The sequence below is a fragment of the Trachypithecus francoisi genome, unplaced genomic scaffold (assembly GCF_009764315.1).
Source record: "Trachypithecus francoisi isolate TF-2019V2 unplaced genomic scaffold, Tfra_2.0 Lachesis_group0, whole genome shotgun sequence".
NCBI lineage: Eukaryota > Metazoa > Chordata > Mammalia > Primates > Cercopithecidae > Trachypithecus > Trachypithecus francoisi.
This window is the reverse complement of record NW_022681453.1, coordinates 108,860,603-108,876,473: the sequence shown is the minus strand read 5'-3', so window position 1 is coordinate 108,876,473 and position 15,871 is coordinate 108,860,603. Positions and strand designations below refer to the sequence as shown.

Here is a 15,871-nt window from a genome sequence, read left to right as displayed (position 1 = left end):
CAGAACTCCATGAGCAGGCAGTCACAGGTATTTAAGGAAAACAGTCTTTCCAGGATTAGTAGGTGAGTGCTGATTAAATATCACAGAGCTCTGAGCAGGCTGTCTTCACTGTGAAACACAAACTTCATGTGACATGTGGCATGTGACAATGTTTATTTGGCCTATTATCCCATCTCTAGCCTAGCTCCCAGCACATACAGCTGAAAACATGCTGAAAATGTGAATATTAACAGTTAAATTTGACTTTTCTAAAAAGGGTATGTGTTATACTCAATGGGCTTGGTAAATATTAGATACTAGAACTCATTGGGATAAAATTGAAAATGTTGATTCTGTTCCAAAAAAAAAAGCCAACCAAGATCCCCTTGTCCTGCCAGAACTACAAATTTTGTGCTCATTTTCACAAAGCTGGTGCTTGGCTGTTTTATATAATATTAAGGCACGATTTTAGTTACTTGGATAGAGAAAAGTTCTAGAAGAGTCTCTAAGGCGGCTAGAATATCTGTTGTACTATTCTTCTTTTGCCAACATTCTGGTAAACCCATGAATAATATGTCTCAGTACTTGAACTACTTGAAATGGAAATGGCAGAAATTTAAGACCAACATTTCCTGGTCTTTAATTCAAAGCTTTTATAAAGAAACTGTTGGTCAAAAGAGTACCAGATATTTGGAAGAAGAGAAAAGCCCCTCATTCTTGAAAAGTTGTATATTCAAAACCAGAGGGAAGAATGGTAGTTTTCAGGAGAAGCAGATTGACAGCCCCAGAGTTAAACACCTGCAAAATGAAGCTCGGTTCAGTGTGGAGCTATTACGTTTCCTTGTTGTTACATTCAGTGTGTCCATGTTCATTCCATCAGCAGTTGAATAAAAACTGTGTGAGTGTGTATCCTCCTGGAAGAGAGCAAGGGAGTCCATTTGTATCGGGAGACAATTCTCCCCTTACCTCTTTTAACTAGATGAAGAAATGCAAATTCAATGTCAAGCCAATTTTCATGTTAATCATAAGGGGAATAACTTGAAACTTCTTGCTCTAGGCTGGATTGTCTAATATCCAGTCACAGCTGCTAGACTGGCTTTGTCCCACACAACCTGACTTTCACTCCTTAACAGAAAACTTTAATTGTGTTAGTATCTGGCTTTAGTTTAGTAAATGTGCTACATTTAAGGGGACAGAGGAAGGAAGAAAGAAGCGAGAGAGAGAAAGGATCTGAGATCAGGACATAGGGCAGATGGCAGTTGCCTTAGTGGTGTCCACCCCTTACTTGCCTTTCAGGAGAAATACAGTGAATAAAATGGCCAAAGACCATTTTCTCACAGGGCAGAAGGAAAATGAGTAAAGGCTCTGGATAATCCACAAACTGAGGACCTGAGTTACTAGTACTTTCAGGAGTTATAGAGAATACCTCAGAACTCAATTCATTTCTTATTGTGAAGTGGTATATTTTTAAGAATGATGGGACAAAAAATCCTAGGGATATGTTGTGTTCATCTGTGTCAAAAACTACCCCAGTAACTTCTCCCTCCATGTCCTAAATTAATCAGGATGCTCTCAAGGATGTGTCCCATAAATCTCTCCAGAGACTTCTTCAGACATTTCTAGTTTTTTTGTTTCTCAAGCAGAAAGACAGCAGAGCATAAAACTACCATGCGTTATTCTTTTCTGTTATTTTAATGGAGATGACTCTTTACCGGTGGCTCAGGGCAGTACCTTTTCCAGAGCAAACGCTGTAGAAGTACAAGCAGCTCACATTACAGTGGTTCTCCTTTATCCATGGTTTCACTTTCTGGTGTTTTGGTTACCTGAAGTCTACTACTGTCAGAAAATATTAAGTGGAAAATTTCAGAAATAAAGAATTCCTCAGTTTCAAATTGCATGCTCTTCTGAGTAGCATGATGAGATCTCTCATCTTCCTGCTCCATTCTGCCCAGTTTGTGAATCACCCCTTTGTCCAGCGTAGCCACACTGTATATACTACCCACTCATTCTTGTTATCAGAGCGACTGTTGCAGAATCTCAGTGTTTGTGTTCAAGTAACCTTTATTTTAATTAATAATACTTTACTAATAATAACTGAATTATTAGTTACTGTTACTCTCCACTATGCCTAATTTATAAATTCGGCTTTCTCATAGGTAAGGGTCTTAGTCTGTTTGTGTTGCTATAAAACATGAACCGAAGCTGGGTAATTTATGAAGAAAAGAGGTTTATTTGGTTCACAGTTTTGCAGGCTTTACAAGAAGCATGCACCAACATCTACTTCTGGTGAGGGCCTCAGGAAGCTTCCACTCATAATGGAAAGAGAAGGGGAGCAAGCATCACATGGTGAGAGAGGAAAGAAGAAGGAGAAGGGAGGGAGGTGCCAGACTCTTTTTAACATTCAGTTCTCACAGGAACTAATCAAGCAAGAACTCACTCATTACCTGCAAGACAGCAGTAAGTCATTCATGACAGAGCCACCCCCATGATCCAAATACCTCCCATCAGGCCCCACCTCCAACACTGGAGGTCATATTTCAACATGAAATTTGGAGGGGGTGAAAATCCAAAATGTATCAGTATGTGTAGGAAAAAACATAGTGTATACAGATTTGGTTCCATCCATGGTCTCACGCATCCACTGAGAGTCTTAGGATGTATCCACTGAGTGTAAGTAGGGACTATTTTACTAGTGCTGCTGCTACTACTGCTCCTACTATGATGGCTACTACCACAACTACTGTAAAAAATTATCTGAGTGTGTTATAGAACTTCAGGTAAGAGTCACTTAGGTCAGCATGCTTTATATCCCTGCTAAAAATGCCCTTTCTCCAAATGCTGCAGGGTCTACCACGTACAAGATAATCACTAGAAAAGTGAAAGCACAGTTTAAATGTCAGCTTCAGTCCAGTTTTCTTTAGTGGCCACCTGCAACAGAATCATCTGAGGTACTTCTTAAAAAAGGCAACTTACTGGGAACTATGTTAGACTGACTTCATCAGAATCCGGAATGGGGCTTATGAATCTTCCATTTAAACGAATTTTCCAGATATTTCTTGTTGAGTAGAAAATTTGAAAACTTCTGCTGGTCTTTTCTGGAAAAGTTACACATCTGGTTTTGACCTACTTTGATGGAACTTGTGGCAGAATGTTCATACACCAGAAACGGTCAAACATTTCTCCAAATGTTTTTAGATTTTAGAAAATATTATTAAAATTATTATTATTATTATTTTATATGCAGTCTTGCTCTGTTTCCCAAGCTGGAGTTCAGTGGCACGATCTCGGCTCACTGCAACTTCTGCCTCCTGAGTTCAAGCCATTCTCCTGCCTCAGCCTCCTGAGTAGCTGGGATTACAGGCATGGGCCACCACGCCCGGCTAATTTTCGTATTTTAATTTTTGTATTTTTAGTAGAGACGGGGTTCACCATGTTGGTCAGGCTGGTCTCAAGCTCATGACCTAGTGATCCGCCCACTTCGGCCTCTGAAAGTGGTGGGATTATAGGCGTGAGCCACCGCGCCTGTCCTAAAAATTATTTTAAGATAATTATATGTATATTTAAAAACTGTTAAATATCTTTAAAAATCTAGTAATCACAAGATGCAACGTAACTCATAATTCCAAATATTTACCAAAAGGTTTGTATTAGTCCATATTCATACTGCTATAAAAAACTGCCCAAGACTGAATAATTTTAAAGGAAAGAGGTTTAACTGACTTACAGTTCAGCATGGCTAGGGAGGCCTCAGGAAACCTGCAATCACGGCAGAAGGTGAAGGGAAAGCAAGGCGTCTTCTCACATCTTCTTCACAAGGTGGCAGTAACAAGTGCCCAGTGAAGAGGAAAGAGCCCCTTATAAAACCGTCAGCCTTCGCGAGAGCGCGGCCACTACCACGGGAACACCTCGCGAGAGCGCAGCCACTACCACCGCGGGAACACCTCGCGAGAGCGCGGCCACTACCACCGTGGGAACACCTCGCGAGAGCGCAGCCACTACCGCGGGAACACCTCGCGAGAGCGCGGCCACTACCACCGCGGGAACACCTCGCGAGAGCGCGGCCACTACCACCGTGGGAACACCTCGCGAGAGCGCAGCCACTACCGCGGGAACACCTCGCGAGAGCGCGGCCACTACCACCGCGGAACACCTCGCGAGAGCGCGGCCACTACCACCGTGGGAACACTCGCGAGAGCGCAGCCACTACCGCGGGAACACCTCGCGAGGCGCGGCCACTACCACGCGGGAACACCTCGCGAGAGCGCGGCCACTACCACGCGGGAACACCTCGCGAGAGCGCGGCCACTACCACGGAACACCTCGCGAGGCGCGGCCACTACCACCGCGGGAACACCTCGCGAGAGCGCGGCCACTACCACCGTGGGAACACCTCGCGAGAGCGCGGCCACTACCACCGTGGGAACACCTCGCGAGAGCGCGGCCACTACCGCGGGAACACCTCGCGAGAGCGCGGCCACTACCACCGCGGGAACACCTCGCGAGAGCGCGGCCACTACCGCGGGAACACTTCGCGAGGGCGCGGCCACTACCACGGGAACACCTCGCGAGAGCGCAGCCACTACCACCGCGGGAACACCTCGCGAGAGCGCGGCCACTACCGCGGGAACATTTCGCGAGGGTGCGGTCACTACCGCGAGAACAGCCCGGGGAACCACCTCCGTGATTCAATGAGCTCCCACCAGGCCTCTGCCTTGACACATGGGGATTGTGGGGTGAGGGACTCTATAATTCAAGATGAGATTTGAGTGGGAACACAAAGCCTAACCGTATCAAGGCTTATCTGCATTTTTTCACTGAACTGGGATTATAATAATCCTACAGTTGTTTTTACCCCTTTTTTACTCAAAATCTATGGTAAATATTTACAATGTTACTAAAAATTTTCCCACACACACAACATTTCTAAAGGTTTTATGCCATTTCCTCAAAATTATATGCAGGCATTTAATAAACACCATTGTTAGATAGGCTTTTTTGTTTTTTCCCTGACAAATCAACATTCTTTATTACATCCTTTTACTCTTGAAAACCATGAAAATATCATTATATTCTCTTTACAATTCCATGTTACAATCACGACTTCAGTTTACTAGCAAAAGAAGGGAAATATATTTTCTAAGTAGTTAATCCATAGAATAAACGTATTTATTACATAGTCCAAGTAGATTATATAAGTCATATTTCAAAATTAACTTTCTGAAAAGTATAATTGTACAGGGAAGTGTGCATGAACCATCAAATAGAAGAAACTCCAAATTGTCGACATATAATGGAAAGTGTGTATTTTCTAATGTCAAATGGTATCGTCACTTGAGATGGAAAGCACAGAGAAATGAAGCTATAGCAAAACTAGGGAAGGAAACAAAGCTGAGGCACTTAGTAATATTTTAGTAGATAGATATTCTTTTTTGTTTAAAGCCAAGGCAGCTTCAAAATACTCTCCTTTATTTGATAAAAATGATTTTCCAAGCTGAAGGGGTTTTGAAACAGTCTTTCAAGATGAGCCACTTTCCAGAAAATTATCTTGTGCACGAATATGGAGGGCAGCAAATTTAAACTCATATGAATAGTCAATGTAAATATGCACACTGAGTTTGTCTTGAGAGCCGCTCTCTGTACTTCGAATGCAGAGATCTGATATATCTTGCAATTGATAATGAGTTTTAATACAAGGAAATGACCAAAACATCCGCAGTGTGCTCCTGGTTTCCTGAGAGAAAAAGATATATCTGAGATAATGAGCAGCAAGGCCAGTTCACCAAGGGCAAAATCCCTACTTTTGTCCTTCCTGGTTAAGGGCTTCTGTGATACCCCAATGAGGAGAGACTGCTGATGGACAGCAGGTTGTTATCTACCCACAATTTTATAATTTGCTTAATCTATTTGTGATCTCTGTAACTCTCACTAAACAGTTCCATGGATATTCCTTTCATAGCCATTATAAAATGTAGGCTCCAAGAATCCTTCCAAACATTTTTCAGAAGTACATAAAATTGTTGGAACCAACTAAGACTTGCTTCTAGCTAAGTTTTATTAAACCCTTACTCTGAACCAGACTTTACATTTGTTAATCCATACATTTCTCACAATAATGCTAAAAGGTAAACCTAATTATCCCCCATTTTGCAGATGAGAGCTCAACTCCAGGGTAAAGTACCCATGGCTGTGCTAGTAAGAAGTGGTGGGATCACTAGTGAAAGGCAAGTCTCAATCACTGTGTCCCTATTCCTTGTGAACAAGCTGGACCGTAGAAGAAACATCAGCTTTGAGACACTACATTTCATACAAGGGATACATTCTTACCAAAGCAATTTATAAATTGTAAAGAACAATGGAAATACAAATTTCAGTTACAGTCAATTTTTGAATGATTTTTTCATTCACAAATAATAAAGAGGAATATTTTGACTTTTTCATTCATGTAATGAACAGAGTTCTCAAAAACATATGGAAATGTCCCCTTAGTAGAAAAAGTGTTTTGATCTTACCAAATATATGTATTTAAAACTATGTATAAATGATATACAGTACATGTTGTACTGTTATGTATTTTTTATAAATTATATCCAACAATGAAAATTAAAAGGATGCAGTGTATGAGCCAAGTTGAATTTTTTTCTCTCTCTCTCCTTCATTTTACAGAGAGACTAGACCATTTTACATACTCCACTGTGTAGAACACTAGAATCGATTTTTAGCATTCACAATACGCTTTCTAATGGGAAAAAGATGCTAATCATGGGTGAATGTAAAGAAAAAATTCATGCCTGAGATTTGCTACCCTACATGCTGGGGTGGGGGTAGGTCTCTAAATTTATATATTTCATAAGAGTTATCTTAACCAGACTCGATTTAACTGGGGTTTGCAGGATTTCCTAGAGCTGCTGAATGTGCATGCTTGATTGGCAACTCTCTAGCTACAGTTCCTGCAGTTAGAATTGTATACATATCAAAAATCAGTCGTTTGTTCCCCTCAAAACAGTGTTTAAGTGTTTTGCATTATCTATGATATAGTCTTTAGATTTTACTTCTGCATCAGTGAAACTAAATTAGGGAGCACCAAATAGGGCATTTACATTGAAGAGAGTCTTTAAATACTGGTTCAGCATCATTAGGTTGCTCATAAAGGAATCACAAATAAACATTTTAGAGAGGTTGAGTTTATTGCATATATTGGATATTTACAACATAGTAAATATTCCACCTGCTTATATTTGCTGCAAATATAGAGATGGAAAAATGTTTTTGACCCTGGAATAAAGAAGCAATAAACAGCTTTACACTACATTAAGTACAAAAGTGAAGTTAAGGAGTCTGATAATTGGAAAAGTCATTTATTGAAACAATCTTCATCAAGAACATTGTTTCTATTGTAATACCAGATAATATAAATACCCAACACATCAGATGTTTGGGAAAAGGGTAGGTAGGTCTCTTTACAAGTGTTCTTAGCCCTGGGGTTTTAAGTTTTTCAATGCTGATAAAAGTAGAAGACTGGATAACCAAGCAAAAATGGGTTCTGGAAGAAAGAATTGCCTAAGAATATAGGTGTTTACAATAAACTCTAAGTGAACAATTAAAAGAGTGAGAAATTTCAGGAAACTGTGATGTTTAAGATAATTCTCACCTTTAATAAAGTTTTATAGCTAATTGAGATTTTAACTTTCATAACTAATTTTCAGTCATAAAATTTATCTCCTCTTTTAATCAAAACTTATTTTTTTCTTAACATGGTTTCTGAAATTTTTAAAGTAAAAGATTTTTAAATCTGGCAGAAAAAGATGATGAAAATTGTAATTTATTCTATTATGTGTGAAAAGGTGGGAGTCCTGCTATGTTTCCCAGGCTAGTCTCGAACTCCTGCACTCAATTGATGATCCAGCCGTATCCTCTCCGGTAGCTGGGATTACAGGCACATGCCACTGCACCCTGCTCATGAAAATTCTAAACAATTGGCTTTGTGATGAAGTTACATGACTTTAAATATTACTAACATTTGTTGAAAGTATTTCTTGCATTCAATGTTGAGTTATCCTGTTAATGAAGACATACAAAGAAGATGAAACACTAAAAAAATTTGCAAATTTCAAATGCTTGCATTTGAAATATTTTTTTTTATTTTCAGCACTTTAAAAAATATTTTGACATGTTCAAAAACTGTGTGAATGCATTTTTATTAGAGATAGGTTTTAAAAAATTGTAATATATCTGTGATATGATTCATAATAAGCCAGGTTGTCCTGTGGTAGCATACAACCACAAGATTTGAGTGGCTTTGGATCACAAAGGTTAATTTACCTCTCATTTAATGTCTACAATGGCCACAGATGCCTTTCTAGGGAAGTTGTTCTCCATGTTGCCATTCGGGGTTCCAGGCCTCTTTAGTAGGTCATATAACAGGATGGAACACTAGGGAAGTAACACAAAGTTCTTCACTGCTTTCATCTGAAGGCGACACATGTTACTTGTCATACAGCTGATCAGATCTGTCACATGGCTAGTCACGTGGACTCTTCCAGTTGCAAGACAGGATGAGAATGAGGTCTCTTTGTACTAATAAGTGATAAATAACTGAATATTGGTAAATACTAGCAATGTCTACTTACATGAACACAAACAGCATTATTTGTTCCTGTTTTTGTAGTGGTTAGACAGGAGCATAACCCTCTTTTGATTCTTAATGCCACTTATCTAGACAAGTTGGAAAATGTATTTTGATTGCTCTTTTCCTAGGAAATCTTATCATAGCTGTTCAATCATTAATTTCTAATAATATTCCATATTTGCCATCTGTGAAATTAATTACTATAGAAGATTTCATCAAACCATGACCTAAGGTGTTGTTCTTTGAATTATTTAAAATTTTGCTGGGCAAAAGCAATGCTGTTTCTCTTCTATCAGCTGCCCCAGGTGAATGGGGGACAATGATGTGACCTCCTACTCTGCAAAGAATTTCTATTTCCATTAAGCACTTTGAGGCTAGGGAAAGACATTTTATAAATCATTAAGTTATTGTAATGCCATAGGCATTTGGGTTTCTGAATTGTTAGATTCAATCCCTATTTCACTGAAGTCAAAATAATAATGTTGGAGAGAGGTGTAAGCATGTATGAGTGAGCAAATTCTTTCCTATGGATCATAGGGTGTGAAAATGAGTAGAGGGAAGATGAGCAAAGGATTTCTTAACAAACTGGAAAAAGCTCCTCTTAGCTGCAAGAAGGTTGTAATATGATCAAGAAAGAGGAGGACCTGTTTGCAATTTTTCCTTGAAAACTCATATCTACCAATTATTTATCTTTCTTTATGTTAGATTTATGTTGGTAAGGTTAAAGACCAAAGTTGTTTCTGGTTTGTGTGTGTGTGTGTGTGTGTGTGTGTGTGTGAGACTGAATTCTAATGTATCTGAGAATATAAATCAAAACTTGCAAAGGTTGGTCTTTCTAAATATTCCCCTCAACCCCTAATTCTTTGTTGATAGAATATTTTATTGTTATACTATTAAACCTAAGAAATATTTGTATTACTTTGATTTTCTCTTCCAGCTTATTTTTAAAATATCGTAAATTCAAATAAACCTTTTGAGTTGGTAATGTGACCTGCCAAACATGTCATGGGCATGCAATTAGTCACCTTTGAATTTTAAAAAACAGCTTACCCTAATTATCCCTAAAAAATGTATCTGTGTTTTGTAATATATCATTTAGTAGTTACTATTTGGTACTTGGTAGGAAATAGCTCCCCAATTAAACCTTGATTCCTGAACAGAATGAATGTATGAATTGACTCTACTACAGATAAAGAAAATAAGGCTTAGAGAAATAACGACATTTATGTGGAGTTGCAGAGCCCAAAAAGTGCATGAGTACCTGTCTGTTGTCGCCTGGGCCATGCTCATTTCTATGCAATTTATACATGGTTGTTTCTCCAAGACACTAAAATTGATGCAGAAGAGATTGTCTTTCAGCAAATTTGGTTAATATTATTCATCTATTAATTATCTCACCCGTTCATTCATTTACTTAAGAAACCTTTTGTGAGTACTTATTGGAAATCAAATTCTGGGAATCCAGAACTGTCAATTTTATTACTGCTATCAAAAGCATACACCATAACAGAGCTGTTTTAAAAAGTTTGAAGTGCTAACTGAAAAGTGGAAAGAAATAGGAATAATTTGTTAGTTTTGCAAAAGTTATTGGGTCAAAACTTACTTTAAGCAAGAGAAGAGTAATTTTACTTTGTAAAATTGGAAAGGAGTTGAAGTTGACGTTTGCCAAAGAAAGCATCATTAGCATAGATGGAAGTGTGCGTGATGAAAACATGTAGGAAATCCAGGCATCTGTTCAACCTCAACTGATTGTAACTCTGTGAGATTAAAAGAAGGTTGGAGATCAGGAGAGCACAGTGGTTAGAACGTTGGGGTAAGATCAGATTGAACGCTAATTTCATCCTTTACTGACTGCTGAATTTGCACAACTATTTAACTTCCCTAAGTTCCAATTTCTTCATTGTAAAATGGTGTTATCTTTCCCATCAAGTGTATTCAATGTGAGGAATTAATTAAATGTAATTATACAGAATTTAGCCCAGTGCCTGACTCACAGAAAGCACATATTAAGTAATTTTTTAAAAGATTGAAAAAGCCTTTTATCACTATGACAAGAGATCAACAATTTAGGAATATACATAGAATGTGTAAATACCATTGCTATATGTTATATGTATATAAATAAATACAGAAACAGTACATATTTATTTGTTTAAGGAATTTATTAAACAGGCAAAAATTATTCAACATTCTAGAAAACAACCTTGATGTAACCTTATCTTCAAACACCTACTTAAAAAATAAATAGGATGTACTCAAAAGAATATTCCTTTGGTAGGATATTGCTGATTGGTATAAAAAGGAAAAAAATTGTGGTCCAACTAGGTAAAATAAAGTTAAAGTGTTTTCTTGGCTAAATGACATATTGCAGTGTTTAAGAAAAACATCAAGTATACACTGCTTCACAAGTCTATTTCACCATGGAATGTTTTCATTGTAGGATATTTCATGTCATTTTTGTTGCCTAATACTTTGGAAAATTATGTCTTAGACATTTAGTGCTATCCAGCTTCGTTACTTTCAAAAAATTGAACTAGAATTAGTTTGGCACTGAGCTAGACTTCATAAATGTTTCATTTTATCCAATGAATGTATAGCATTTGACAGCACCAAAATTAACCACCATAGAAAAGAGAAATACTTCATTCTCATTATTTGTTTTATAATTGTTTCTTTTTCATATGATGTCAGTGTTATCCATTCAATTAAATTTATAATTTTCATGCTCTTTTTTATTTTGAATCTTCACTTAGAAAAAATAAAAAGAATAAAATAATGCATTTTTATTGGTTCTCATTCCAATTTCTGAAACAATATATAGTTAGCAATTCAAAAATTAATTATCCTTCATATATTTGCCTATTGATTTAGTCATTCCAAAATTTAGAAATTAGACAAAGTTTTTCTTTCCTCTACAGTAATCCTAGTAAATGTTATGCATTACTGTAATCCTATAAGGAGATTTAAAATTCCCATACTTTTTTTGACCAGTTCTACTTTTCATGCACATTCCTTTCAGCGGAAGGGAAAAATAAAGAAAGAAAACACATGGTAAGCACATAGACAGGAATGATCTCATTCTAATATGCCAGTGTCCACATTGACTCATAAGTTCATTAAATAAATGAATATTAGTGTTTATTTGTCTGCACGTCATGTCTGGCTGTGGTGTACATTATACCAATTCTATTTTGGATTGATTGCTGACAGAGAAATCATTCATTATGCATGTGAGGAATGAAGTCCCAGAGATGTAATTTTTTCAGCTTGACTCTGTGAATATACAAAAAGGCTGGAGTCTCTTTGTGCTGGAAATAAGACAATGCATGTCTCATTGGCATGTTTAAACTACATACAAGTTATAAGCATATGCAGTATATTGATAGTTATCAATGCCTCCTTTGAGGGTTAGTTATGAGAAAATGTGACATTCAGTAAATGGACTAGTACCTAACAGTAGGTGTTCCAGTCTTGCCAACTGCAGTGCCATAATTTGTTCACTATTAATCTGTTGCTGGATAAATGTTGCAACTGCAAAGATACAACTCCCATTAAACTAGGAGAAGTTATATAGTTACACTGATTTTGATAAATTCAGGTAGAAATGTAATGATCTTCTATGGTTTTGGTCATTTTTTATTGTTCTAATTATATCATCAATCATAGTTCATTCCAGTTGTGTATGTTATTGAATTATAACCACTGTTCTAAAACTCAGATTTCTCAAACTGACTAATGCAATTAATTAATAAGTTGAGGGAACAAGGCAGCCAAGATGAGATCAAAGTACCAGAAGGTGCTTTGCTTCGGTGACTCAGACCTGGGAGCAGGTTTCCGGAGCCTGTGTCTTTAAGATAGTGGTCAGATTCCACAGTTGCTCCTTGGCATATGAATCACATGATGGAGTGATACTAAATCCATCAAGTAAGGTGCCTTTACATACTGCTTTTAAAAGTTTGTCAGCAGAAATTACAACCCCATCAATACATGCAAACTCACATCTAATAAATTCTGCATGTTTAAAAGTTAAAAAAAAAAAAAAAGGTTTGTCATTTGGCTGAGCTTTCACATAATCTTGCCCAATCTGAATATCCTTCATTTCAGTCCATTTTCATGCTGCTGGTAAAGACATACCCAAGACTGGGAAGAAAAAGAGATTTAATTGGACTTACAGTTCCACATGGCTGGGGAGGCCTCAAAATCATAGAGGGAGGCAAAAAGAGCTTCATACTTGGTGGCAGCAAGAGAAAATGAGAAAGAAGCAAAGGCGGAGACCTATGATAAACCCATCAGCTCTCATGAGACTTATTCACTACCACAAGAATAGCAGGGGGAAGACTGGACCCCATGCTCAAATTACCTCCTTGTGGGTTCCTCCCATAACATGTGGGAATTCTGGGAGACACAATTCAAGATGAGATTTGGTGGAGACACAGCGAAACCATATCATTCCGCCCCTGGCCCATCCAAATCTCATGTCCTCGTATTTCAAAACCAACCATGCCTTCCCAGTAGTCCCCCAAAGTCTTAACTAATTTCACCATTAACTCAAAAGTCCACAGTCCAAAGTCTCATCTGAGACAAGTCAAGTTCCTTCTGCTTATGAGCCTGTAAAATCAGAAGCAAGCAAGTTACTTACTAGATACGATGGAGGTACGGATATGGGGTAAATACAGCCATTCCAAATGGGATAAATTGGCCAAAACAAAGGTGCTACAAGGCCCATGCAATTCCGAAATCCAGCGGGGCAGTCAAACTTTAAAGCTCCAAAATGATCTCTTTTGACTCCAGGTCTCACATCGAGGTTATGCTAATGCAAGAGGTGGGTGCCCATGGTCTTCGGCAGCTCTGCCCCTGTGGCTTTGCAGGGTGCAGCTTTCCTGGACTGACATCAAGTGTCTGCAGCTTTTCCGGGTGCACGGTGCAAGCTGTCAGTGGATCTGCCATTCTGGGGTCTGGAGGATGATGGCCCTCTTCTCACAGCTCCACTAGGCAGTGCCTCAGTAGAGACTGTGTGGGGGCTCAACCCCACACTGCCCTTCCACACTGCCCTAGCAGAGGTTCTCCATGAGGTCCCTGACCCTGCAGGGAACTTTTGCCTGAGCATCCAGGCATTTCCATACATCTTCTGAAATCTAGGCGGAGGAAGTTACCAAACCTCAATTGTTGACTTCTATGCACCTGCAGGCTCAACATCACATGGAAGCCGCCAAGGCTTGGGACTTCCACCCTCTGCAGCCACAGCCCAAGCTATATATTGGCCCCTTTCAGCCATGGCTGGGGTGACTGGGACACAGGGTACCAAGTCCCTCAGAGGCATACAGCTCGGGAACCCTGGACCTGGCCCAGGAAATCACTTTTTCTTCCTGAGCCTCCAGGCCTGTGATGGGAGGGGCTTCTGTCAACATCTCTGACATGACCTGGAGATATTTTCACCATGGTCTTGGGGATTCACATTAGGCTCCTTGCTACTTATGCAAATTTCTGCAGCCAGCTTGAATTTCTTGGCAGAAGATGAATTTTTCTTTTCTATCGAATAGTCAGGTCGCATGTTTTCCAAACTTTTGTGCTTACTTTCCTTATAAAACTGAATGCCTTTAACAGCACCCAAGTTGCCTTTTGAATGCTTTGCTGCTTAGAAATTTCTCTGCCAGATGCCCTAAATAATCTGTCTCAAGTTCAAAGTTCCACAAATCTCTAGGGCAGGGGCAAAATGCCACCAGTCTCTTTGCTAAAACATTAACAAGAGTCACCTTTACTCCAGCTCCCAACAAGTTCCTCGCCTCCATCTGAGACAGCCTCAGCCTGGACCTTATTGTCCGTGTCACTATCAGCATTTTGGGCAAAGCCATTCATCATGTCTCTAGGAAGTTCAAAACGTTCCCACATTTTCCTGTCTTCTTCTAAGCCCTGCAAACTGTTCCAACCTCTGCCTGTTACCCAGTTCCAAAGTTGCTTCCACATTTTTGGGTATCTTCTCAGCAGGACCCCACTCTACTGGTACCAATTTACTGTATTATTCTGTTTTCACACTGCTGATAAAGACATACCCAAGACTGAGAAGAAAAAGAGGTTTAATTGGACTTACAGTTCCACATGGCTGGGTGGCCTCAGAATCATGGTAGGAGGCAAAAGGCACTTCTTACATGGCAGTGGCAAGAGAAAATGAGGAAGAAGCAAAAGTGGAAACCCCTGGTAAACCCATCAGATCTCATGAGACTTGTTCACTATCATGAGAAAAGCACAGGAAAGACCAGCCCCCATGATTCAATTACCTCCCCTGGGTCCCTCTCACAACATGTGGGAATTCTGGGAGACACAGTTCAAGTTTAGGTTTGGTGGAGACACAGCCAAACCGTATCAGGCTTCTTCAAATAGCGCTGGTGCTGTATATACCATCTGTGAGATGAATACAATGTACTCTGTGTTGGAGCTCAAAATGTATAAATATTCCTGAATTTATATCTGGCTTTGTTATTTTATACATGCATTAAAACACTTTCCTTTTGGCTTACTCCTCTTCGTTTGTTTGTGAGTTTGGTTTGGGACACTTCTTTTCAGATATACTTGGTTATGATATAACATGGAGACTAGAGATAAAAAAATACACCTCTCAATGCAATGTGGGTAAAATTTGACTTATTTTCCATATCCTAGTGATTTATACATATATATACACACACACACACACACACAAATATATATATATAGAGAGAGAGAGAGAAATGTAGATGCAGATGCAGACTTATAAAATTTCAGCAGTGTAATATTCATTAGAAAGATGAATAGCAAAAATAATTTATTAAAATACATCTACCAGCTGGGCGCGGTGGCTCACGCCTGTAATCACAGCACTTTGGGAGGCCGAGGCAGGTGGATCACGAGGTCAGGGGATCGAGACTGTCCTGGCTAACACGGTGAAACCCCATCTAGACTGAAAATACAAAAAAATGAGCCGGGCGTGGTGGCGTCGCCTATGGTCCCAGCTCCTCGGGAGGCGGAGGCAGGAGAATGGCGGGAACCCGGGGGGCGGAGCTTGCAGGGAGCCAAGATGGCGCCGCTCACTCCAGCCTGGGCCACAGAGTGAGAGTCTGTCTCAAAAAAAAAAAAAAAAGTACATCTACCTGTAAAATCTATATTTCTTTCTATTCATGTATCAAATAATTATTTCAAAGTACCTAATTTATATGAAACCCTTTGGAGGCTGTAGTATAGTTGCTTACATCTTTTTCCTTTAGGTGTTATGGTAACTACCGTAGACTTTTT

General features: G+C 39.1%; 1 long non-coding RNA gene across 2 annotated transcripts in view; it reads right to left on the bottom strand.

Annotated features, from left to right (window-relative positions):
- Positions 1-3,843, bottom strand: part of LOC117083669 — a 68,913-nt gene extending 65,070 nt beyond the window's left edge. For both annotated transcript variants that reach the window (XR_004437157.1, XR_004437158.1), the window contains exon 1: positions 3,704-3,843. This is a non-coding gene — a long non-coding RNA (uncharacterized LOC117083669). The remainder of the gene's footprint in view (positions 1-3,703) is intronic.
- Between the last annotated feature and the right edge of the window lie 12,028 nt (positions 3,844-15,871).